Genomic DNA, 24554 nt, shown 5'->3' on the forward strand with positions numbered 1-24554 from the left:
CTCTGCTGAGAGCAACAGGGACGGAAGAAAAGAGACCGTCGGAGCTGTGTCTGGGCTCCCTCTAGTACTTAACATCGCCACAACTTGCCGCCAGGCCCGTATATCTCAAGATGGCAAGCCTCCTCCTCACTCCCACATTCAAAAACCTGCCCTTCTCCTGATGTGCTGGATATTTCTGGGTGCCCCCTAGAGACCCCCCCTATTCTTCTCCACCTGCCCAGTTTCTCCAGCTGACTGACCTCTGCTTTTGTGCCAGGCTCCCTTGCCTCAGGCTCCCTGCTCTGTGCAGCCAACACGAGGCACGGCGTGCATCCTCTACTGCTGCGTAACAAGCTGCCTGCCACAGAGGGACGGAATCAACAAGGGCTTGTTCTTTCCCACCATTCTGCGGGTTGGCTGCGTGGTTCCTCCACTAGTGTGGCCTAGGCTCACTCGTGGAGCTGTGCTCGGCAGTTCATCTACACACGGCTGCTCAATCCTCTACACTCAGCCACTCAAAATGGCCACTGTCACCACCCTGAACTCTCCACCCCGCCTCCCGTTAATCCATAACCCTGAACATCTCTGATTTTCACTTTCTTTGTTCCTGCAAAGCACTGCTGCAATAAATAAAAAATAAAATAAAATAAAATACCATGGCCTACTACAGATTCACCCCATCTAACATCAAATCTGTCCTGGCTGTGACCTAACAATCCTCTCAATCGTCTGCTGACCTCCTAGCAAACTCCCTCAAAACAGCTATTCTGGAGCATCTCTTGCCTCAAGCTCCAAAGTACTCACTCCCTTCATCTCAGAAACGTCCTTATCACCCATTTCACTCAACAGACGTGAACTGCACAATCACTGGGTGCTACGATTAATCCTCATGTCACCTTTACAGTCGCTGACTTTGTACCACTTTAGAGGAATGTCCTATAGCTCTTGCCTCGTGCTCTTAGCCTTGGAGAAATTAAAAGTGCTCCTCCTCAATGAAGCAAATCTACCGCTTAGTTTTTCGTTTCCACACTCAGCTCTTGCTCCTCACATGCTTACCTCTCCCTCTCAGTGGCTTCGTTCTTTTCTTTATTAGCTGTTTCCTCTTTTGCCTTGAAATATTCGGGTATCTTCCTTATCTTGAACAAAATTGATAGGTGCTTTGCCACTCTCAACCATTCTATTTCCAGACTTCCCTTCACTAATCACAGTATTTCTTCTAAATGGCTTCTCTTGTAACGGTCAGCTTCATGTCACACTCATCCACCCCACGCCTCACCACTGCAGAATCCTGCCATCACTAGCCTTCCACTGCTCAGCCAATCAGCCAGTGTCTCCCTCCCACTCCCTCCTTTCCCCCCTCATCTCCACTTTCCTTTCTCCAGTAACCTCCTTACTGTCCCCTACCCCCATGCTTCTGGCTGCAGAATAATCTCCACGGTTTTGTCTTCCTTTTTGGTGGGGCGGGGGGGTTGGGTTGGGTTGGGGGATAGGGTCTTGCTCTGTTATCCAGGCTGGAGAAGTGGCACGATCACACTCACTACAGACTCGAACTCCTGGGCTCAAGTGATTCTCCTGCTTCGGCCTTCCAAGCAGCTGAGACTACAAGTACACATCATCATGCCCAGCTGATTTTTTTTTTAATAGAGACGGGGTCTCGCTATGTTGCCCAGGCTGGTCTTGAACTCCTGGGCTCAAGTGATCCCCCCACCTCAGCTTCCCAAAGTACTGGGATTAAAGGTGAGAGCCTGGCCAGGTGGCTACAGTTTAAAATATTACAGAAGGTGGCCTGGCCAACATGGCAAGAACCCATCTCTACAAAAAATTTTTAAAAAATTATTGGGAGGCCAGGCGTGGTGGCTCACGCCTGTAATCCCAGCACTTTGGGAGGCCAAGGCGGGCAGATCACTAGATCAGGAGTTCAAGACCAGCCTGGCCAATATGGTGTAACCCCGTCTCTACTAAAAATACAAAAATTAGTTGGGCGTGGTGGTGCATACCTGTAATCCCAGCTACTTGGGAGGCTGAGGCAGCAGAATCACTTGAACCCAGGAGGCGGAGGCTGCAGTGAGCCGAGATTGTGCCACTGCACTCTCCAGCCTGGGTGACAGAGTGAGACTCAGTCTCAAAAAAAAAAAAAAAAAAAAATTACTGGGGTGTGGGTGTGGTGGTACATGCCTGTAGTCCCAGCTACTTGGGGGAGGATTACTGGAGCCCAGGAGGTTGAGGCTGCAGTGAGCCGAGATCGTGGCACTGCACTCCAGCCTAGGCAACAGAGTGAAACTCTGTCTCAAAATAAATAAATAAAATATTACAGAAGGCTGACAGAATAAGCAGAGTCTTAGATCTGGACAAAAAGAAGACCCCTGACCTTAGTAAGAGCACTTGCAGAGGAGAAAGAGAGGAAGAAAACACTCCAGAAGCCAGCCAGCAAAAAGAAAATGTAGATCATAAGCATAGAGTACACCATGGAGAAATACAGCTACGAAAGAGAATGCACATCCTAACCAATAGCTGAGAGTTCCACAGCACTCACCGTGTGCCAGGGACTGCTCTGACACGGTAACCCACAGATTAACTCACTGAACCCTCACCACAACTAGGAGGGAGGTACTACTATTGTCTCCACTTTACAGATAGAAAACTAAAGCTCAAAGACATTAAATACCTTGTCAGGGATCACGTATAGTTAATATTCAGGCAGTGACCCCCTTAGCACTAGGGAAATACAGGTAAGAGCTGGGGGAGAAGTCTGACAAGAACGATGAATATAAAACGGGGATGAGGCCGGGCGCGGTGGCTCAAGCCTGTAATCCCAGCACTTTGGGAGGCCGAGACGGGTGGATCACAAGGTCAGGAGATCGAGACCATCCTGGCTAACATGGTGAAACCCCGTCTCTACTAAAAAATACAAAACACTAGCCGGGTGAGGTGGCGGGCGCCTGTAGTCCCAGCTACTCGGGAGGCTGAGACAGGAGAATGGCGTCAACCCAGGAGGCGGAGCTTGCAGTGAGCTGAGATCCGGCCACTGCACTCCAGCCCGGGCGACAGAGCGAGACTCCGTCTCAAAAAAAATAAAAATAAAAAATAAAATAAAATAAAACGGGGATGAGGGCTGGGCGCGGTGGCTCACGCCTGTAATCCCAGGACTTTGGGAGGCCAAGGCGGGCGGATCACCTGAGGTCAGGAGTTCAGGACCAGCCTGGCCAACATGGTGAAACCCCGTCTCTACTAACAAGAGCGAAACTCCGTCTCAAAAAAAAAAAGAAAGAAAGAAAGAAAAAAAAAAAAACAGGGGTAAGAACAATGGAAAGCCACTCACAATGGGAGAAAAGTAGATTAAGCAGCTTTCTGGCTCAAGAATGAACATCTCTAGGTCTTCTAGGAGGAACAATCCTCACATCCCTCTCCCCTTATTCCAGGATCATGATCTGCATGGGTGTGAGAAGAAACAGCCTCTAGCCATCAGGTTCCTGTTAGCAGAATCCAGTTCAACAGTGTCTTATGACGTGTGCCAGACCCTGGTGTAAGGTGCTTTACGTATTCTTCCTCACTTCGTCCTCATGACAGCTGTGTGCGATAGGTACTAATTTACAGATGAGGAAAAATGAATCACAGAAAGGTTAAGAAATTTTCCCAAGATCACACTGGGAGCAAATGGTAGAAATGGGATTCACACACCCAGGCTAGCACCCATGCCACCCGCCACTGCAACTGCTGCCTCTCATAAATCTCAGTCACGCATTCAGACTTAAAGGAGAACTTCCTAACGGTAACACAGTGCTTCCAAAGACAGCTGTGGATACCCCACCCCACGGGAGCTCTCGCCATAGATCCAGGGCCGCAAACTGTTGACCCAAGTGACAAACTTGGCCATCAGATATCTTTTGTTGTTGTTGTTGTTGTTTTTTATTTCTTCTTATTTCCGTTTTCTTTAGTCTAGGATTGGCATGTTTGTTTGTTTAGGTGGAGCATGCACACATGTCATGAGCACTGTATGAACTCTGATTCTCACTTTTATATCACAGGCTGGCCCCCATAAGAATTTGCGTTTATCACTCCCAGAAAATATCAGTTTTGTACTGTTTAGAAATTTACCTGCAAGAAGCAGAGGAATGAGCCAAATGACATCTTAACCCAAGTGCTCTGACTCTAAGATTATTTCTAAGAAACACACAGACACTGTGGCTTATGTAAGAGAATGTTCTTGTCTTAGAAGACCCACACTGAGGCCAGGCACAGTGGCTCACGCCTGTAATCCCAACACTTTGGGAGGCCAAGGTGGGCGGATCACTTGAGGCCAGGAGTTCGAGATCAGCCTGGCCCACATGGCAAAACCTTGTCTCTACTAAAAATACAAAAATTAGCCAGGCATGATGTTGCACACCTGTAATGCCAGCTACTTGAGAGGCTGAGGCATGAGAATCCCTTGAACCCAGAAGGTAGAGGTTGCAGTGAGTCGAGACTGAGCCACTGCACTCCCATCTGGGCGACAGAGTGGGACTCTGTCTCAAAAAAAAAAGAAAGGAAGGAAGACCCCAATGGTGCACACCTATAGTCCAAGCTACTTGGGAAGCTGGGGTAGAAGGACCACTTAAGCCCAGGAGTTCACGTCCATTTCCCACCTGGACAATATGGCCAGACACGTTTCTCTAAAAAAAAAGAAAGAAAGAAAGAAAGAAGATCCACAGTGAACCTTTTCCAGGAGAGGTTACAACATTTACAATTTACTCTCAAATAGTCTAGCAAAATGGTGATGATGAAAATAACAATAATAATAAAATGTATAAATACGTATGTGTGTTTGTGCATATATAGAGAGAAACGGGGAGAGAGGGAGAAGGAGAAAGAGGAGGTGAAAACAAATGTGGCAGATCATGAGGGATTGGTGAATCTGAGTAAAAGTGCGCGGGAGTTCAGGGCACCACTCTTACAGTTTAGAAGTTTGAAATTTTTTAAATAAAAAGACTTTATTTAAAAAAAAAGATATGCACATTTCACTCTCATTCATCAAAACCACAGTAATAGCAAACAGTCACAGAAATCCTGCCTCATATAAATAAACTATTTATAAAACAATTTACTCTTTTGTGTTACACTATCTGTATCACTTTGACTTGAAAAGCTTGTTAGGAAGGATGTCTTAATCCTCAGTTTCATAACAAAATATATTAGTTACAACATTTTCACTCAGTACTTCAGAAACTTGGCAACCCTGGATAGATCTAAAATATTGTTTCCTGAAGTGAAAGTTGAGATGAGGCTGTGTGTCAGTCCACCATTCCTTGCAGGTAAAAGAAAGGCACAGTGGACCCTCAAACAACATGGTGTGAACAGCACAAGTCCACCGAGATGTGGATTTTCTTCTGTCTCTGCCACTCAAAACAAGACCAACCCCTCTTCCTCGTCCTCCTCCTCCTCCTCAGCCTATTCCATGTGAAGATGAAAATGAAGACCTTTGTGATGATCTACCTCCTCTTAATGAGTAGTAAATATATTCTCTCTTCTTTTTTTCTTTTTTTTTTTTTTTTTTTAGACAGAGTGCCTCTCTGTCACCCAGACTGGAGTGCAAGTGGCACCATCTCGGCTCACTGCAACCTCTGCCTCCAGGGTTCAAGTGATTCCCCTGCCACAGCCTCTCAAGTAGCAGAGATCACAGGTATGTGTCACCACGTTCAGCTAAGTTTACTTTTTATTTTTAGTAGAGACGAGGTTTCACCATGTTGGCCAGGCTGGTCTCAAACTCCTGACCTCAAGTGATCCGCCTGCCTTGGCCTCCCAAAGTGCTGGTGCTGGGATTACAGGCGTGAGCCACTGCACCGGCCCCTTAGGATTTTCTTAATAATACACATATACATATATTTTGAGATGGAGTCTAGCTCTCTCGACCAGGCTGGAGTGCCGTGGCACCATCTCTGCTTGCTGCAACCTCCGCCTCCCAGGTTCATGCAATTCTCCTGCCTCAGCCTCCTAAGTAGCAGGGATTACAGGTGCCCGCCACCACACCTGGCTAATTTTTGGATTTTTAGTAGAGATAGGGTTTTACCATGTTGGCCAGGCTGGTCTTGAACTCTTGGCCTCAAGTGATCCGCCTGCCTCAGCCTCCCAAACTGCTGGGATTACAGGTGTGAGGCACCATGCCTGGCCTAATATTTTCTCTTATTAAAGTAACATTCGTTTACTTTAGTGTAAGAATACAGTAGATAATACATATATAAAATGTGTGTTACTTGATGTTTATGTTGTTAGTAAGGTTTTCAGTCCACAGCAGGCTGTTAGTTGTGTTTTCGGAGAGTCAAAAGTTATATGTGGATTTTCAACTGTAGGGGAGATCAGTGCTCCGAACCCCCACACTGCTCAAGAGTCAAGTGTGTATGGAAAAGACGAAGCCCTTTTCATCCTTCATGAACGCTGATGAGAGCAGTGCTGTGAGGGGCTCCCTGCTGCTGGAAGACATGGGTTTGGAGACGGACTCGCTGCACTCCAGGCTCGGCTCATCAGCGGAAGCAATGGCTCGCCCTCTAAAGAGGAGCAATGGCTCCCAGCTGAAGGATCACACTGACCTCACCCCAAGGCAGCTCACCGGTCCGGTGCCTTTCAGTGGCAATTCGTTGACGGAGTTGCCCAGTAAAGGCAATATAAGAGAGTAAGTGAGAAGAAAAAAATGTAAGGGCAAATCAGGTAGGGGAAGGGAGGTGGTGTTTAAATATTAATCGCCCTTTCTTCTCAAATGTTTCTTTCCTCAAATGATAATGGAATGAGATGCATTTATTTCAAAAGGCCTTCCAAATTCCTTGAGATGAGAATAAAAAGAAATTATAGCAGAAGCAAAAACGACTCAGAGCTTCCCTTGTCCTCCCATGTCCTGAAACACGGGGCTAGAGGCACAAATGACCGAATGATCCTATGCACTATTCTCACATCGTAATTCCGGTGCCAAGGACATGGGAAAACAGCAGGAGGGGCCAGGTGGGCCTGTATATGTCCAGATGGTATCAGGATGGAGCTGGGGTCCTGGCCACAATGGAGGAAACCGTATTGCTAACAGTTCGGCCTCAGGAGTAGTGAGGATCCTAAAGGTGAGCTGAGAGTAAAAGAGAAGACGAGAAGGAGCACAGGTCGGGAAAAGATCAGGCCATTAATTCTGAGAAAGAGGATCAAGGTCTGCAAAGGGAGACAGCTGAAGAGAAAAATGTGAAAACACTGAAATCGGTGAAAAGAAGTTACAGGAGATAGGAAAAAAAACTTCATAGCTTAATGATGAAAATCAAAGAAAGAAGTTTAGATGTAAGAAAACAAGACATCAGACAGGAACTAGAAAATGAAACAAAAAGATAAAATAACTGGTAAAATTATATACAATATTAAGGTTGGTTAACCTTTTTCTACTAAATGAGACTTTGAATGAAGTGAATTGATTAAAGATTAAAGTAAAGCTTTTAGGCCAGGCTGAGGCAGGGGAATAGGGTCTGGGGCAGGGAGGCTGCTTCACACTGACTTCCTAGAACTCAATTGAAAGGAAACCCCCAACTTTCCAGCCTAAGTAACAAAAGGACCACAGGCTGCTCCCTTTGCAAACTCGCTACCTTTTCTGGGAGGCAGACGGGAAATCGGCTGTCTGCAACAAACCAGACTGACTGCAGGTTGTCTTCCTCTGCACCTGTTCACTCCAGCCTCTGAATGGCTGCTGTCCACAACCAATCAGACTGATCGCCTGCCAAGTCTTTGTTTGCGTAGAGGTATAACTTTGTAACTTCACCCTAGCCTCTGATTGGCTGTGAGAACCCACTCCTGTTTGCACAGGAGTGTGACCTTTGTAACTTCACTTCAGCCTCTGGTTGACTGCTTTCTGCAACCATTCAGACTGACCGTGGGCTCCCACTTCATTTACATAGGTGAACATGAAGGGGCCGATGGGAAACTTCTAGCGGGTATCTGGACCCAAGATGATTCTGCATCTGGACCCCGGAGCTGCCGCTCTGGCCCGCCCCCACACTGTGGAGTGTGCTTTGATTTTCAATGAACCCCTGCGTTTGTTCTTTTGTTGCTTCACACTTTCTTTGCTTTGCTGGGCATTTTGTCCAATTCTTTGTTCAAAATGCCAAGAACCTGGACAACTTGCAGTCACGACCCTCGACCAGTGACAATGCAAGGTGGCTCACACCTGTGATCCCAGCACTGTGGAAGGCTGAGGCAGAAGGACCACCTGTGTCCAGGAGTTCAAGACCACCCTGGGCAATACAGTGAGACCCCGTTTCCACACAAAAAAATTAAAATTAGCCAGGCCATGGTGGTATGTGGCTGTAGTTCCAGCTACTCTGGAGGCTGAGATGGGAGGATCACTTGAGCAGGTGAAGTGGAAGCTGCGGTGAGCTCTATGCTGGTGCCATCACACCGCAGCCTGGTTGGCAGAACAAGACTCTATCTCAACATAAATAAATTAAATTAAATTAAAGCAACTTTTAAAACTATTCTTAACATTATTAAAATTAGTAGAGAATTTAAAATTATTAAAGTTATCTTTTCAGACAACTATTTAAGCAACTGAAACCAAGCCGGGCATGGTGGCTCACGCCTGCAATCCCAGCACTTTGTTGTCGGGGGCCGAGGATTGCTTGAGGTCAGGAGTTCAAGACCAGCCTGACCAACGTGGTGAAACCCATCTCTATTAAACACACACACACACACACACATAGCCAGGCGTGGTGGTGGGTGCCTGTAATCCCACCTACTCAGGAGGCTGAGGCAGGAGAATCGCTTGAACCCGGGAGGCGGAGCTTGCTGTGAGCTGAGATGGTGCCACTGCACGCCAGCCTGGGTGACAGAGCAAGACTCCATCTCAAAAAAAGAAAATAAAAATAAATAAATAAATAAATAATAAAATAAAAAAACGGAAACCAATGTAGTAAAATAAAATTAAAATAGCTTTTTAAAGTTTAATGATTCCTTCCTTTAAGTTTTTGGAGTAGAGAAAAAAGATACAAACTCATTTTGCATACAGTAATGGGCTGGTTATCACTGGCTCCTCATTGGCAAAAAGCCCTGATTTGGAGCCTTTTTTATTTCCATTGTGGTTTTATTTCCATTGTGCCAAGATGGATTTCAAGCTGCCAATTACAAACATGAAATCACTAAAGGTGGAGTCTGAAAGAAATGCACAATAGCATACCATGATTATACGGTACATCCACCATACATACACTAGACACAAATAACCTCAAAGCATAAATATGAGTAAAATATAGTAAAGTAATTAGGAAGTGGTAAATTGTGAGTATTTATTACCTTTCTTTTTGTCATTGTTAATAAAAGCATTTATTGTGCATGTTATATAGAATAACCTGAAAAAACATGGGATGCCTCCCATATTGTGTGTCAGCCTGTGCAGGTGCCATGCTCATCTTCTCAGTGTTGTTCTGATCTTGGATAAGTGCTGCTGAAGAAAGCACCCTTATTTTTTAATATAATTGAATTAAGTCTATATAATTTATTTTTAATATAAAGTAGCTTTAAACATTAGTTTACAGAATTCCTGAAATTTAGCCATTAGCTCTTGTGAGCTGGGATAAGTCGGCACAATCTGGCTCCAGCACACCACTGATGGTGAGAGTCAAAACCACTCCATTTAGACAGCTAAAGAGGTCTTCCTGGGGCCGCCCCTGTACAGGTTCATCTCCGCAACAGCGAGAGTGGCTAGGAGCAACTCACTCAGTATTCTACCATGTACACAAAAGAGAAATCAAATACTACTCTTGAAAAAAAAATTTTGTCTCTTTGAAAAATAATTTTCTTCCTTTTAAATTGATTTCATGGGATTAAAAAAATGCTAACTCCTCAATTTTGGTAGGCTTTTGAAAGAAAATGAAAATCAACTGTTCCATATAAAGTATTTAAAATATGCTGACACATTTGATTTCTTTTTCTTTCTTTCTTTCTTTTTTTTTTTTTTTTTTCTTCTTCGAGACAGAGTCTCGCTCTGTCGCCCAGGCTGGAGTGCAGTTGAGCGATCTCAGCTCACTGCAACCTCCATTTCCCAGGTTCAAGCAATTCTCCTGCCTCAGCCTCCCAAGTAGCTGGGATTACAAGTGCCTACCACCACGCGCAGCTAATTTTTTGTGTTTTTAGTAGTGACAGGGTTTCACCATGCTGGCCAGGTTGATCTCAAACTCCTGACCTCAAGTGATCTGCTCGCCTTGGCCTCCCAAAGTGCTGGTATTGCAGGCGTGAGCCACCATACTCGGTCAACATTGGATTTCTTTTGTCAAAGTAGATGTCTTACATTGATAAGAAGTACAAACTAACTCCAAAAGCCTTTATGGTTACAAGTATAAAAAATATTTTTCTGTACCTGTACTATATATACAGTAGGGGCTAGGAGTAAGACTATTTCAGAACAAATGATCCCCAATAAGGTGGCCCAATCACGGTGTCATCATTTAATTATGTATAGCATTTGGACCACTTAAAATGTTTGACCCGGGGAAGCTTGGTTCTTGGCAGGCTGGCATTTAGTGGGTGTAGTATCACGTTCCTGACACAAGGGGGAGCCAGTGCCATTGAGCTAGGCTGTGACTTCCGTTTAAGGGCAGCCTAAGGTCAAAAACACCAAAGTGAAGACCAGATTCAGAACATTTCACACAATTATAAGAGACCAAAAAAATAGGCAAAACATTTTACCTGCTCTATTAAATAGCTAATATTATGCTAAGGATAAGAGAACATTTAAAGCAATCCAAAAATGTCTAAGGACAAAGCAGGATTTGAAAATGGTTTTCATTCATTTAACAAATATTTGAAGCCTGTAATGTGCTGGTATCATTTACAGAACAGCAGAGAACAAAATAAAGACCTCGCCCTTATGGAGGGCATTTTTCACACATGAACCTTATTTTGGAAAAGCCATGAAATGAAGGTAAAAATAGTGACTAAATCTCTTTATTCAGCAGAGCTATTCTGTTCAAAAAAGGCCTCTTTTATCCAAGGTCCCCCTAATCAAGAGATCACTTCTCCACTGCTAAAACATGCTCCTGAACACCTGGTTCTAACTTGCTGCAGTATTATTTCTTATATAGTCCTATGTGCTAGAGTTTGTAGCCGCCTAATAAACTCTGGATCTTCTATATATCATTAAAAACAAAAGCTCTATAAAATACTGGATATTACACAGAGTGACTGAGAAATAATTTAACCACACAGTCACTTTTCATCTGCCATGGTGCAGGCACTCCCCTCGGTGCTGTGATTACTATGAATTAGACAAAATCCCTGCTGTAATGGAACTTACAATCAAGGGAGTGAAAGAATAAACAAAGAAATGTAAGCAAATTTTAGGTAGTGATAAATACAATGAAAAAATCACCACCATAACCACCATTTTCATAGTTCTATCAGTTTGCTAGGGCTGCTATAACAAATTACCATAGAGCGTGTGACTTAAACCACAGAAATTGATTTTCTTGGTTCCGGAGGCCAGAGGTCCCAGATCAAGGGGTCAGCAGGTTGGCTGCTTCTGAGGCCTTCCTTCATTTATAGGGGCCACTTTTTCTCCCTGTGCCCTCACCTGGTCACCCCTCTGTGTGTGAGCATCCCAGTGTCTCTCTGGGTGTCCAAACTTCCTCTTCTTATAAGGACACAAGTCAGATTGGATTAGGGCCCACCCTAATGGCCTCATTTTAACTTAATCACCTCCCTTTGGTTTGGACTTTTTAATTTAATCATCTCTTTAAAGACCTTATCTCCAACTAAGGTTACATTCTGAGGTACACCAGAGGTTAAGACTCTAAGACATGAATTTTAGCCCATAACAATAACATCTTACAACTCACTGCCACCAAGCTTGCCTGGCCACCATTCCCTCTTGCCTGGACCACTACAGTAGACCACAGGCTGTCATTCTGCTTCTGCTCTCGCCGGCCATCTCAATCCATTCTCACAGCAGCCAGAACAATCTTTTTCAAATGAAAATCAGAACATGTAATGCCCTGCTTAAAACCCTTCAACGGCTTCCTGGTCAACTTCTTCCTGACAAACTGCACCGAGAAACTTCTTTTTCACGGCATGTAAGGCTCTACATCATTTGACCCTGCCAAGCTTTTTGGCTTGATCTTACACCACTCTCTAGCGACCTCACAGGTACACCATCCTCTTTGCTTTACTCCAGCGTCCTAACCCTCTCCCCTTCAAAGAGCCTTTATATTTGCTTTCCCCTAGTTCACACAGCCGACTCCTTCTAATCTTAAAGTTCTTACCTCAAAAATTACTTCCAGAGACACTTTCCCTGACCAGAACATCTGAACTATTCCATCCCACCTAACCACACCCCAACTCTCTAATGTATTATCCTCCTTTATTTTCTTTACAGTACATTTTGTTACATCATCCCGTTTTATTTACAGTATAGCATTTATTACTATTTGAAATTATATTTATTACTTGCTTACTTGTCCATGATCCATCTTTCTCCTCGAAAATGTAAGTTCCTTGAGGGCGGAGGCCTTGTCTTTCATTGTTATATTCTAACACCTAGAAAAAGCTCACACTTAATAGGAAATGAGGTATAATTCATGTTTGTGTGTTTGTTTTTTATACACAGGGCCTCGCTATGTTGGCCAGGCTGGTCTTGAACTCCTGGGCTCAATCGATCCTCACCCCCCAGCCTCCCAAAGTGCTGGGATTACAGGCGTGAGCCACTGTGCCCAGCCAATAATTAATGAATTTGTAGAACACTTGATAGCTGAAAAATGCCTTTCAATTAAACAGTACTTTCATATATATCCACTCATTTAATTCTTATATCAATCTATATTATATTCCTCATTTTAAAAATAAGGAGACTAGAACTTTGAGACGCTATCTGACTCGCCCTGCTAATAACATAGCTAGTCTGGGGCAAAACTGGAAATTGGTCCCATCCTCTGACTCCTGGGCTTGTCTCTCAGCACTTTTTGCGGTAACATCTTCTAACAAATCTTGATGGCAAGTGTGATTCAAGGTGAAAAGCAGTGGCAGAGAAAAAGACTCAGGTGCAGACCAGACCCCGTGCTGTCTGCGTATTTCTCCAAGAGGCCTTGGTCATAACAAGGGTTTCATAAATGTTTACTGAATTAATAGACTACAGCATTTTTCTGTGTTGGGAAAGGCCTAAGTAATTCTAAATTCCACATTGCCCAATGGCTGCCAATTGCCCAAACAAAACAAGAACAAGCCCACTGTCCTGGAATTTCCTTGTTAAAAATGACACCGAAACACCGCTTGGCAAAAACCGCAGTAAAAACAGTCACAGGTGAGATCGACCAACGGATGCTACTTGTGGACCAGAGTCTGGGGGGAAGCAATATTTGCACAGTCTCGAAGTATCTCTTCCAAGATATTTACCAAATACAAAAGGAAAATTCATAAACTTTGCTGTGAGGAAACCTGGCAGACACTATCTTAAGCAAGCAATTAAGGTGAACATCATCAGTACTAAAGCATAGCAACATCATGGATTCCCTGACATGATGCTCAGAGAAGGGCACAAACTCACTTGTGTATAGTATTCTCGCCAAAAATATACTGCCTCAATCTAATCACAGGAAAATATCTGGCAAACCCAAACAGAGGGACATTCTAAAAAAGAATTCAGCAGGATTTTTCAAAAGTATCAAGGTCTTGAAAGAGGAACTGTCACAGATTGGAGGACTAAAGAGACAAGACGACAGTGCAGGACAGGGTTCTGCATGGATCCTGGGAGAGAGGAGGGAATTCGTGGAAAAACTGGTGAAACTCTAGTACGTCTCTAGTTCAGTTGATGGTACTGAACCAAGGTTAATTTCTTGGTTTTGATCATTGTAGTGTAGTTATGTAAGATGTGAATGGGGTGAGGGATACACAGAAACTCTCTTGCACAATTTTTTTTTTTTTTAGAGGCAGGGTCTCACTCTGTTGCCTAGGCTGGAGTGCAGTGATGCCATCATAGCTCACTGCAGCCTCAAACTCCTGGGTTCAAGCAATCCAACCACCTCAACCTCCTGAGTAGCTGGAACCACAGGCATAAGCTACCACGCTTGGCTTTTTTTTTTTTTTTTTTTTTTTGGTAGAGACAAGGTTTCATTATGTTGCCCATCCTGGGTACTATTTTTTTGCATTTCTATAACTCTAAAATTATTTCAAAATAAAACGTTTTTAAAATACTAGATAATATTTCACTGTGTATACATATCACATTTTCCTTATCCCTTCATTTGTTTGGACACTTATGTTAATTCCCTATATTGGCTATTGTGAATAATGCAGTAAATAAGGGGGTACACTGAAAAATTAAATTTCAAAATAATGGCATACTAGATTCCTTTTTTCTCTGTGGTCAAGGAATGGAAATTTCTGGTTAATCAAATTTTTTTAAAGAGTTACCACTTTTACACAATATCAGCGTTATTAGCCATTTACAATGTAAGATTTTTCTCAAGATGTTATAAAATCTCTTGATTTTATAATTCTTTTTTTGGCATAAAATTTTATTATGTAAAATTTTATTAAATTTTAAAATCTTTTTACATCTGGCTTTTATTTTTCCTACTCCAAGTTTATAATGGAATTCATTCATATTTTTAAATACTTAACAAGGTTTTGTTTTAAACCTAGATACTTGTTGCATACCAACTTTATCTTACTATACAGCATGAAGTATAGATCCAATTTTATATTTTTTCAAATAGCTATCCAGTTAAATCTATGTTTTTCCCACACATCAGAGATGCCATTTATATCCTATATTAACTTTCCATATGCACTTGGAACAATTTCTGGATTTTCTATTCTATCTCATTGATCCATTATGCCATACTGTTTTAACAATAGAGGATTTGTAATATGTTTTAATATCAAAAAAAGCTAAACTCACCGCCTTACTCTTTATCAGAGTTTTCTTGCCTATTCTTGCTAATTTTCTTATGAAAATCAAAATTCACTTATCTAGCTCCAGAAAAGATCTGATGATATTTTAATTGAGATTGTGTTAACTTAATAAGTTAATTTAGGATTATTTGGCATCTTTATAATTTCAAGTCTTCTTATTCAAAAACATAGTATGTCTATTTGTTCATCTATTTTTATATATTTCAGGTTATCTGAATGTAACATATTTTTGTTATATTTTTGTCTATAAATTTTAGCTTTTTTGTTGCTACTGTAAATGAGTCTTATTTTCCATTATATCATCCAACTGGGCATTGTTTGTATAGTTGAACACTCTTTATTTCTATATATTAATTTTATTCCCTACTATACTTCAGCAAATATTATTTTTCTTTGTAATTTTTCCATTCCACACATATTTAATCATATATCTGTGAAAAAAGATAGCTCTTTCTTCTATCTTTATACCATTTAATGTCAAATACTTATGTGTCTGTTATCACCTGTCTAATTATATTGGTTAATACTTCTAGTCAATACTAAATAATAACAGCAAATGCAGATATCATTATCTTATTCCTGACATTAATGAAAATGCTGTTTGTGCCTTCTTTATTAAGTAAGAAACTAGATTTTGGGCTGAAACACACATATTTTATGCTAAGAAAGCATGTCCTTAATTTCTACTTTATTGAGTCTTTAAAATTATGAATATGTGAATTCCGTCAAATGCCTCTATAGAGATGATCCTATGATTTTTCTTCACAGATCTGTTTCTATGATAAATCACATTAATAAACTTCCCAATACAGAACTATTTTTATATTTCTGGAATAAACCTCCACTTGCTTACGTGTGCCACTGATTTTTGTTGCTAATATTTTATTTACAATTTGTGTACAGATATTCAGAAGATTGTTTTGTAAGTTTTTTTAATGCAATATTTGTTAGGTTTTTGATATCAACATTATACTTACTTTGGAAAAAGAATTTGGAAGTTTTCCTTCTTTTCCTATTCTCTGAAAGAGATGAAGTAGCACTAGAGCTAAAATGTTCTTCTTTGATAAGAATTATCCTATGAAACTATCTGGATTGAAGCCTTTTGGTGAGAGAACTCTGAAAACGTGCCTAATGATTCTGCGTAAATTAGTGTGTTTAGATTTTCTATCTTTATGAGATCAGTTTGTTTGTTTTGCTTTTTTCATCAATTGATTTTTAAGTGTACAATCCAGTGGTTTTTAGTATATTCACAAGGTTGAGCTACCATCACCACCATCTAATCCTAGAACAGTTTAATCACCCCATAAAGAATCCCCATACCTGGTAGCAGTTACGTCCATCCCTCCCTCCCCTTACCTCCTCACAGCCACTGATCTGTGTGTCTACAGATTTGCCTGCTCTAGACATTTCATATAAATGTCATACACATGTGGCCTTCTGTGTCCAGCTTCTTTCACTCAGCATAATGTTTTCTAGATTCATCCGCGTTGTAACATGTATCAGTACTTCACTCCTTTTTACAGCTGAATAATAGTCTATTTTATGAATAGATCATGTTTCGTTTATCCATTCATCACCTGACGGACATGTGAGTTGTCGGCTGTTATAAATAATGCTACTATGATCATTCATCCACAAGTTTTTGTGTGGACATATTTTTTCATTTCTCTTCAGTATATGCCTAGGAAAGAATTTGCTGGGTCATATGATAACTCTACATTTAACTTTCTCAGGAACTACTAAACTGTTTTCTAAAGTGGCTGCACCATTTTATACTTCCACCAACAATTGCTATCTTTCATTTTTAAAATTACAGCCATTCTAGTAGATCTAAAGTAGTATTTAATTACGATTTTGATTTGCATTTCCCTGATGACTAATGATGCTTAGCATATTTTCATGTGTTTTTTTTTTTTTTTTTGGCCATTAAATAATCTTCCTTAGAGAAATATCTATTCAAATACTTTGTCCACATTTTAATTGGGTTATTTGTCTTTTTATTGTTGTCAATTTTTTATATATTACAGGTACTAGACCCCTTATCAGATATATGATTTGCAAATGTTTTCTCCCACTCTGTGGCTTGTCTCTTTATCTTCTTGACAGTGTCCTTTGAAGCACAGAAGTTTTTAATTTTGGTGAAATTCAATTTATCTATTTTTGTCTTGGGTTGCTTGTTTGAGGTATCATAGCTAAGAAACCACTGCCTAATCCAAGGTCACAAACATTCACACCAATGTTTTCTTCTAAGGGTCTTAAATTTTAGCTCTTTATTGAGATCTTCTTCTTTTTTTTTTTTTTCCTTTTTACTTTTTTTGAGACACTCTCACTCTGTTGCCCAGACTAGAGTGCAGTGGTGAATCTCGGCTCACTGCAACCCCCGCCTCCCGGGTTCCAGCGATTCTCCTGCCTCAGCCTCCCAAGTAGCTGGGATTACAGGTGTGAGCCACCAGGCCCGGCTAATTTTTGTATGTTTAGTAGAGATGGGGTTTCGCCATGTTGGCCAGGCCGGTCTTGAACTCCCGACCTCAGGTGATCCGCCCACCTTGGCCTCCCAAAGTGCTGGAATTACAGGCGTGAGCCACTGCGCCCAGCCCTTGTATTCATTTTGAGTTAATTTTCATATATGGTGTGTGGTAGGGTCCAACTTCATTCATTTGCATGTGGATATTCAGTCATCCTAGCACCATTTGTTGTAAAGACTATTCTTGTTTTCTATTGAATTGTCTTGCCATCTTTATTGAAGATCAACTGACCATAGTGTAAGGGTTTATTTCCAGACTCTCAATTCTATTCCATTGATGTATGTGTCTAAACTTACATCATTATTACCAGTATCACAGTCTTAATTACTGTAGCTTTTCAGTAAATTTTGAGATTGGGAAATGGGAGTCCAACTTTGTTATCCTTTTTCAAGATTGTTTTGGCTATTCTAGGTCCCTTGCATTTCTATATGAATTTTAGAATTAACTGTCAATTTCTTAAAAAAAAAAAAAAAAAAGGCAACCAGGATTTTGATAGAGATTGCAATGAATCTGTTAATCAATTTGGGGAGTATTGCCGTCATAACAATAGTAAGTCTTCCAATCTATATACATATGACTAGGACTGCTTCTGGCACATTGTATTTTACTAGAAAGTTGACTGTTTCAGCCAGGTGTTCAAATTCGCTTGTACAGAGTTGTACAAACGACTCTCATTAGATGTGAAATTTTCCTATGTTTTAATGATTCTGTCTCCCAAGTTATCTTCTATTTTTACTTTCCCAAATAAGACACTGCTAGTGATTTATCTTTCTATTAACCTTTTGCAAAAAAACAAACTTTCATTTATTGGTTCCTACTGTTGCACTGTTTCCCAATCCCATTAATTCTGTTTTTATCTTCATGAATTTCTCCTTTCTGCTTTCTTTCAGTTTACCTTTTTTCCCTAGCGTTTTTGAATTGGATGTTCTGTTCATGTTTTTATGCTTTCATTTTTCTTTATACAGGTACTTAATGAGTCTTAATTTGGTTGTATCTCATAGTTCTAACATCATTTCCATTTTTTTTTCTTTTTTTTTTTTTTTTGAGATGGAGACTCACTCAATTGCGCAGGCTGGAGTGGAATGGCGCAATCTTGGCTCACTGCAACCTCTGCTTCCTAGGTTCAAGCAATTCTCCTGCCTCAGCCTCCCAAGTAGCTGGGATTACAGGCGCACGCCGCCATGCCTGGCTAATTTTGATATTTTTAGTAGAGACGGGGTTTTGCCATGTTGGCCAGGCTGGTCTCAAACTCCTGACCTCAAATGATTTGCCTGCCTCAGCCTCCCAAAGTGCTGGGATTACAGGCATGAGCCACTGTGCCCAGCCTGTCATTTTCATTTTCAAATCTAGTTTCCATTACTGTTATTTTCTTATACGTTTTCAATTTAATTTTCCTAAAATTTTACCTTTGAACTAAGAAACACTTTTTTTATAGAGACTTTAAAAATGTTTTCCAGGTTGAGATACAGATTTAGGTATGGAAGAGATTTCCCAGAAAGGGTGTAAATGAAAAGAAGGACGGAGATGAAACTCTAGTGGACATTAATAGTCCAGATAGAAAGATAATTGTCTCAAAACAGAGGCTGAGAAAAAAGAGTCAGAGATGTTGGATGAAAACAAAAGACGCTGGGCGCAGTGGCTCACGCCTGTAATCCCAGCACTTTGGGAGGCTGAGGCAGGTGGATCATTTGAGGTCAGGAGTTCAAGACCAGCCTGGCCAACATGCTGAAACCCCATCTCTACTAAAAATACAAAAATTAGCCGGGCATGGTGGTGCGTGCCTGTAATTCCAGCTACCTGGGAGGCTGAGGCAGGAGAATCACTTGAACCCAGGAAGCAGAGGCTACGGTGAGCTGAGATTGCGCCACTGCACTCCAGCCTGGGCAACGGTGAGACTCTGTCTCAGAAAAGAAAGAAAAGAAAAGAAAAGAGAAAAGAAAAGAAGATGGTATGAAAAATAAAAGAAGAGAAAACAACCTCAGGAAAAACAGTTTGAGCAGGATGGGATGGAGAGACAGAAGTCAAATTACAAATTGCATGTTGAAGAAGGAACGGAGTGCTCAATAAAGGGCAAACTCTTGTTTAAGATTCTTAGCTATAAAGAGAAAGACAATCATAGGGCGTTAGCCAGGGGTTTTAGTGGGTGGAAATTTTTTGGTTTTGTTTTATATAAAAGGCGCTTGTGGGAGAAGGTATTTGGAAATAATAATGGAGGCCTTTTCATCCATAATCCTTTATATCCTTCTCCCAACGTAGACAAGGGCATTCCACGCTCACTGCCTCCGGGAGAGGAGAACTCGGCGGTTGGCAGGGCGAGTGCCCAGGAAAGCTTTGTTACGAAAAGGGATAGTTACTTGCCAGGGTGTGGCTAAGGCACATAAGCTACCCACACCTGCACCTGTGGAGACATCCTTGATTCTGCCTGGCTTTGGGCTGCGGGTTCATAAAGAGCAGCAGGTCTGGGTGGGCTGGAGAGCCCCACCATGTGCCGGCTCTGTGCTGCTCTTTTGCGTGCAGTCCCAGACTAGCCGCGCTGTGAGGCCACTCTGAAGCTCACCCAGAATTAAGAACCACTGCTCTGTTCCACATGTCAATGGATCTAGCATCCTAAAGCTAGAGTTTGCTTTCTTTTTGGGGCTCTTTTAAAAAAATGTTGCTCAGGCTGGTCTCGAACTCCCAAGCTCAAGCAATCTTCCATCTCAGCCTCCTGGGTAGCTGGGACTCCAGGCGTGCACCACCACACCTGGCTAGGGTTTTCTTTCTAAAAGCCCAAATCTCGTCTTATCCCTTTTCCGCACTTATGGATGTGTATTGCTTATACAGTGAAATCCAGGATCCTAGAGCATCAAGCAAGATCGTTCACTGAATGGCCCTGGCCCACCCTTTACAGATTCATTTCCTAACAACACCACACAGCTAGTCACGTACCCTCAGCTAATATTATCAGCACTGCATATAGAAAAAAGACAGTGTTGTATGCATTACAGAACTCAAATAATAAATACATTTTGTCATCGGTAAGTTTATAACTTAGGAGAAATAGAAATATAAGCTTTCGGTTAAAAAAAAAAAAAAACAGTACTCTAAGAAAAAATAAACATTTGAGTGTCACTTCTCAGTAATCAAAAAAATGAAACAGAAGATGGCTATGAGTTAGGAGCTGGTGTAACACACATCCCTTTAAATTAACCAAAAGCTTACTTGAATTACAGCACTTACAACCTGGCTTCTGGCCTGGCTTCGTGACTGTATGGCACCTGTAAACACTTGTTTCTAACTGCTTTAAAGATAAAAATACTGAATTCCCATGCTACCTGGACCCTGCTACTATAAGCCAATCTCCTCCCTTTGAGAGCCACTTGAAGAGCACGAACGCCAGTCTTGCCTTTCTCACCTCGTCCTCTCAGACACCTCGCCTTACTATATATGAAGATGAAATGGATGAAGTTTGTGTTACTTTTTCTATCTGTGATATAGAAAACACTGAATTCTATTGCTACAGTTGACCATGGTAAAGATGGAGTTTACTTGCTCTGTGTATAAAGCAGTACCAGTAGTTACTAACCCCTATTTTCCTGCAAATAAATTCAGAGGCAATTTCAGAAAACCCCTGAACTCTCCCATGAATCTATACAAATGTATTAATATCCACAGCTTGGGATTCGGAGAGGAAGTCTTAAAGAGAGGCTTCTTTATGTCATGCTTACCAGGAGTAGCAAAGCGACGATCGTTCTCCCGCGCCCCATCAGCCCTCCCTGAAGGGGGCCATCCTATTACCCAACTTCCGCTGGGGATAGTGCTCCCCAAGATACCGAAGGGACCCCAACCCTTCCTTGGGTTCCTGTGGCGCAAAATCAATAATGCCACTATGTGAGGATAATGGTCACTGCTGTAACAAACTCCAGCCTCCAGTGGCTTAACACAATAGTTATGGAGGTGGCTCACATAAAATCCAAAATGGATTTTCCTGATCGGCAGATGGCTTTCCTCCAAAAACTCATTCAGGGACCCAGCTCCTTCCATCTTGTGGTTCCATAATTTTCAACATACGGCTTCCAAGATCACTCTACTGGATGTATCAAGCTGTAAAGGGAAAAGTACCTTCCACGTGGGAGGCTTCCATGGACCGCGCCTAGAAGTGGGACCATCACCTCCATCCACATTTCATTGGTAAAAACTAGGTCACATGGTCTAGCTAGACCATAATTCCCAGCTCCCCTCTATCTGCAAGAGAATCTGGGAATTACAGTATAGCTGTGTGTCAGGAGGAGAGGAAACAGAATCAGACTACCCAATCCCCACCACAGACGACCACCATGACATGAATCACTAGCACTACCAGGGAGGGGGATGACAATAAACCGGTGAGATGACCACAGAGTTCCAACTGCTGGCCTAGAAACTGGGATGGAATGGCTTAACATTAGGCTCAACCAACCTCATTAGATTTGGGGGTAACTGTATCAGGTGAGCAGTAAAGTCTCTGCCAAATCCACACTTCCCTCCCGAGAGTTTCTGAATGTATAGGTTGCTATGCTTTGTACCATTGGATCTGCCTCCCTAGGCAAAGATGCTGGAACCAGAGCTGGCTACTTAACCAAACAGACAGGCACCCTCTATAGGTCTGCAGGGGAGGGGCTGATGCAGTTGAGCTCTGCTCAACAAAGGCACACGCTACCGGATACTGACAAATGACCAAAGCAGACTTTCCTTCTTTCTTCCTTGGGAGTTTTAAAGCAAGACATACAGATGCAAGAGGAATGGCACAGAGGGAAGGCAGGGTGCAGAACCATAAAGCATCTGACCCCATGAGGAGGTAGATGCAAAGGAGTAGGAGACACACAGTGGAGATCAAATCAGTCAGGAGCAAAATAGGAAGAATCTGGAAAAGAAGAAATAAAAGCAGGCAAGTAGAGTCGCCGGCATGTTAGATTACCAGTCGATGTGGAGTCGCCAGAGTGACTTGAAATATGAGAGCCCCTGTGTTCCCTTAATGGCAATAAATATCCTTCCAGTACCCTGAGGCTGGAATGCCACTGTGGGGCTTTCTGCTGTTCCTTACATAAATAAATTCCTTGTATTAAATGGCATAGTATTTGCATATAACCTATGCACATCCTCCCATATACTTTAAATCCTCTCTGGATTACTTATAATGCCTTCTATCACTTATACTTATTTCCAAATATGTCCTTACAAGAAACTTGCTCGAACTGAGAAAACTTAAGAATATTTGGTCCCATCCAACCTGACAGAGCATGACCAACAGAATGATGCAAAGGAGCCCAGTTTCCAAGCAAGTCTGGGGCCATAGGAATACACAGTAATACTTTCTTGGTTTGTGTCCCTTCTGTATTTCAAAGCTAGTAAAGAAACTACCATGAGCTGTTCTTTGCAATGCATTTGCATTAAGTCTTCCACACTTTTTGAGTGAATCTAATATTAGATTTCCTCTGTTAAGGAGAACAGGTCGAGGCTGCAGGACGTACAAATCTGGAAGCCACAGAGGGTACACACCCAGAGGCCACAGGAATTTGATACCCAGAGGCCTCAGGAAGTACACTCCCTGAAACCACCAATCCTCAGAGCCTCTGGCTCCCCGCTTTTGAAGTCATACAGCAAAATTTGCACCTGATCAAGACAGTCCAATAAGAACAATAGGCCGGGCACGGTGGCTCATGCTTGTGACCCCAGCACTTCTGGAGGCTGAGGTGGGCAGACCACTTGAGGCTAGGAGTTCGAGACCAGCCTGGCCAACATGGTGAAACCCTCTCTCTACTAAAAATACAAAAATTGGCCAGGCGTGGTGGCGCCTGCCTGTAATCCCAGCTATTCGGGAGGCTGAGGCAGGAGAAACACCTGAACCCAGGAGACGGAGGTTGCAGTGGGCTGAGATCACATCACTGCCCTCCAGTCCAGGCGACACAGCAAGATCCCATTTCCAAGAAAAAAACAACAACAAACAGACAGAGCTGGGCACAGTGGCTCACACTTGTAATCACAAACACTTTGGGAGGGCTGAGGTGGGCAGATGACCTGAGGTCAGGAGTTCCAGACCAGCCTGGCCAACATAGTGAAACCCTTTTTCTACTAAAAATACAAAAATTAGCTGGGCATGGTGGCGGGTGCCTGTAATCCCAGCTACTTGGGAGGCTGAGGCAGGAGAATCGCTTGAACCTAGGAGGCGGAGGTTGCAGTGAGCTGAGATCGGGCCACTGCACTCCAGCCTGGGCGACAGAGTGAGGCTCCGTCTCAAAAACAAAAACGGACAGATACCTGTAATCCACAATCAACCAAAGCTGGCCTCCAAAGATACAGAAATGGTCTTCTTTATTACAATAGCCAGCAATGGGCCCTGAAGAGGGAAGCCTGAATCCAAATGTGATGTTTCTTGTCACAATGCCATTCCTATTAACTTCCATCCGTAAAGCCTGGAACATAGCTTACTGGGGTATCTAGGACTGACCCCATGCCCTTTGCAATGTCCTCCAATACGTTAACCCTTGTGGCATTTATGCCACTTAGCCTAAGCTTGAACTAGAGAGCTACCTCCATTCCAGATCCCTGAACGCTACTGAAAAGCCATAAAAACGAGCTTCATCACAGATGTGACCCCAATCCATGGGAACCATACCATAGTATGAAAGAAAGTAATCATTTCAATAAAAACAGGGTATAAGAAAATAATATACATGCATTTCCTTGTATCTGGCTAGAATCTGGAGTGATGCCTCGACACTAGTATTCTGGTTGCCAGTATTTTAGAGGGGAACTGGGTGACTGGTGGAAAAGAGTTACAGGGACTTTTCTTTGAATTTTGTTCTCTTTGGATTTAAACATGTGAACATATTATCTATTCAAAAACTTTTAAGCTCTAATCCCCTTTCCTGATGGCTCCTTCATATTCTGTAACTGCTCAAGTTCCACTCCTCTCTCTCAAATCTTGCTTCCCCCATCTTTAACAAAGTCCTCTTCCCATCTCTGTCAGAGCGGGTTTCTTCTTTATCCCACCCACCATCCCACTCTCCGAACTTAACTATAAAGACTGACATGACTCTTCTCCCAACAAGAAAAAAAAAATATTCCTCTTTAAGAAAAGGTAAAGTGTAGTGTAGTGTAGTTTTTGGCAGTGTAGGAAAGAAATAAGATCTTTGAAAA

General features: G+C 42.2%; 1 protein-coding gene and 1 non-coding gene across 2 annotated transcripts in view; both read right to left on the minus strand.

Moving 5' to 3' along the window:
* Positions 1-24554, minus strand: part of EFCAB2 (EF-hand calcium binding domain 2) — a 134621-nt gene that overhangs the window by 36650 nt on the left and 73417 nt on the right. The window lies entirely within an intron of this gene.
* On the minus strand, positions 9322-9425 carry LOC111545339. The gene has a single exon (XR_002732408.1). It is a non-coding gene; the product is annotated as a U6 spliceosomal RNA (small nuclear RNA).

Source organism: Piliocolobus tephrosceles, chromosome 1 (assembly GCF_002776525.5).
Source record: "Piliocolobus tephrosceles isolate RC106 chromosome 1, ASM277652v3, whole genome shotgun sequence".
In the NCBI taxonomy this organism is placed as follows: domain Eukaryota; kingdom Metazoa; phylum Chordata; class Mammalia; order Primates; family Cercopithecidae; genus Piliocolobus; species Piliocolobus tephrosceles.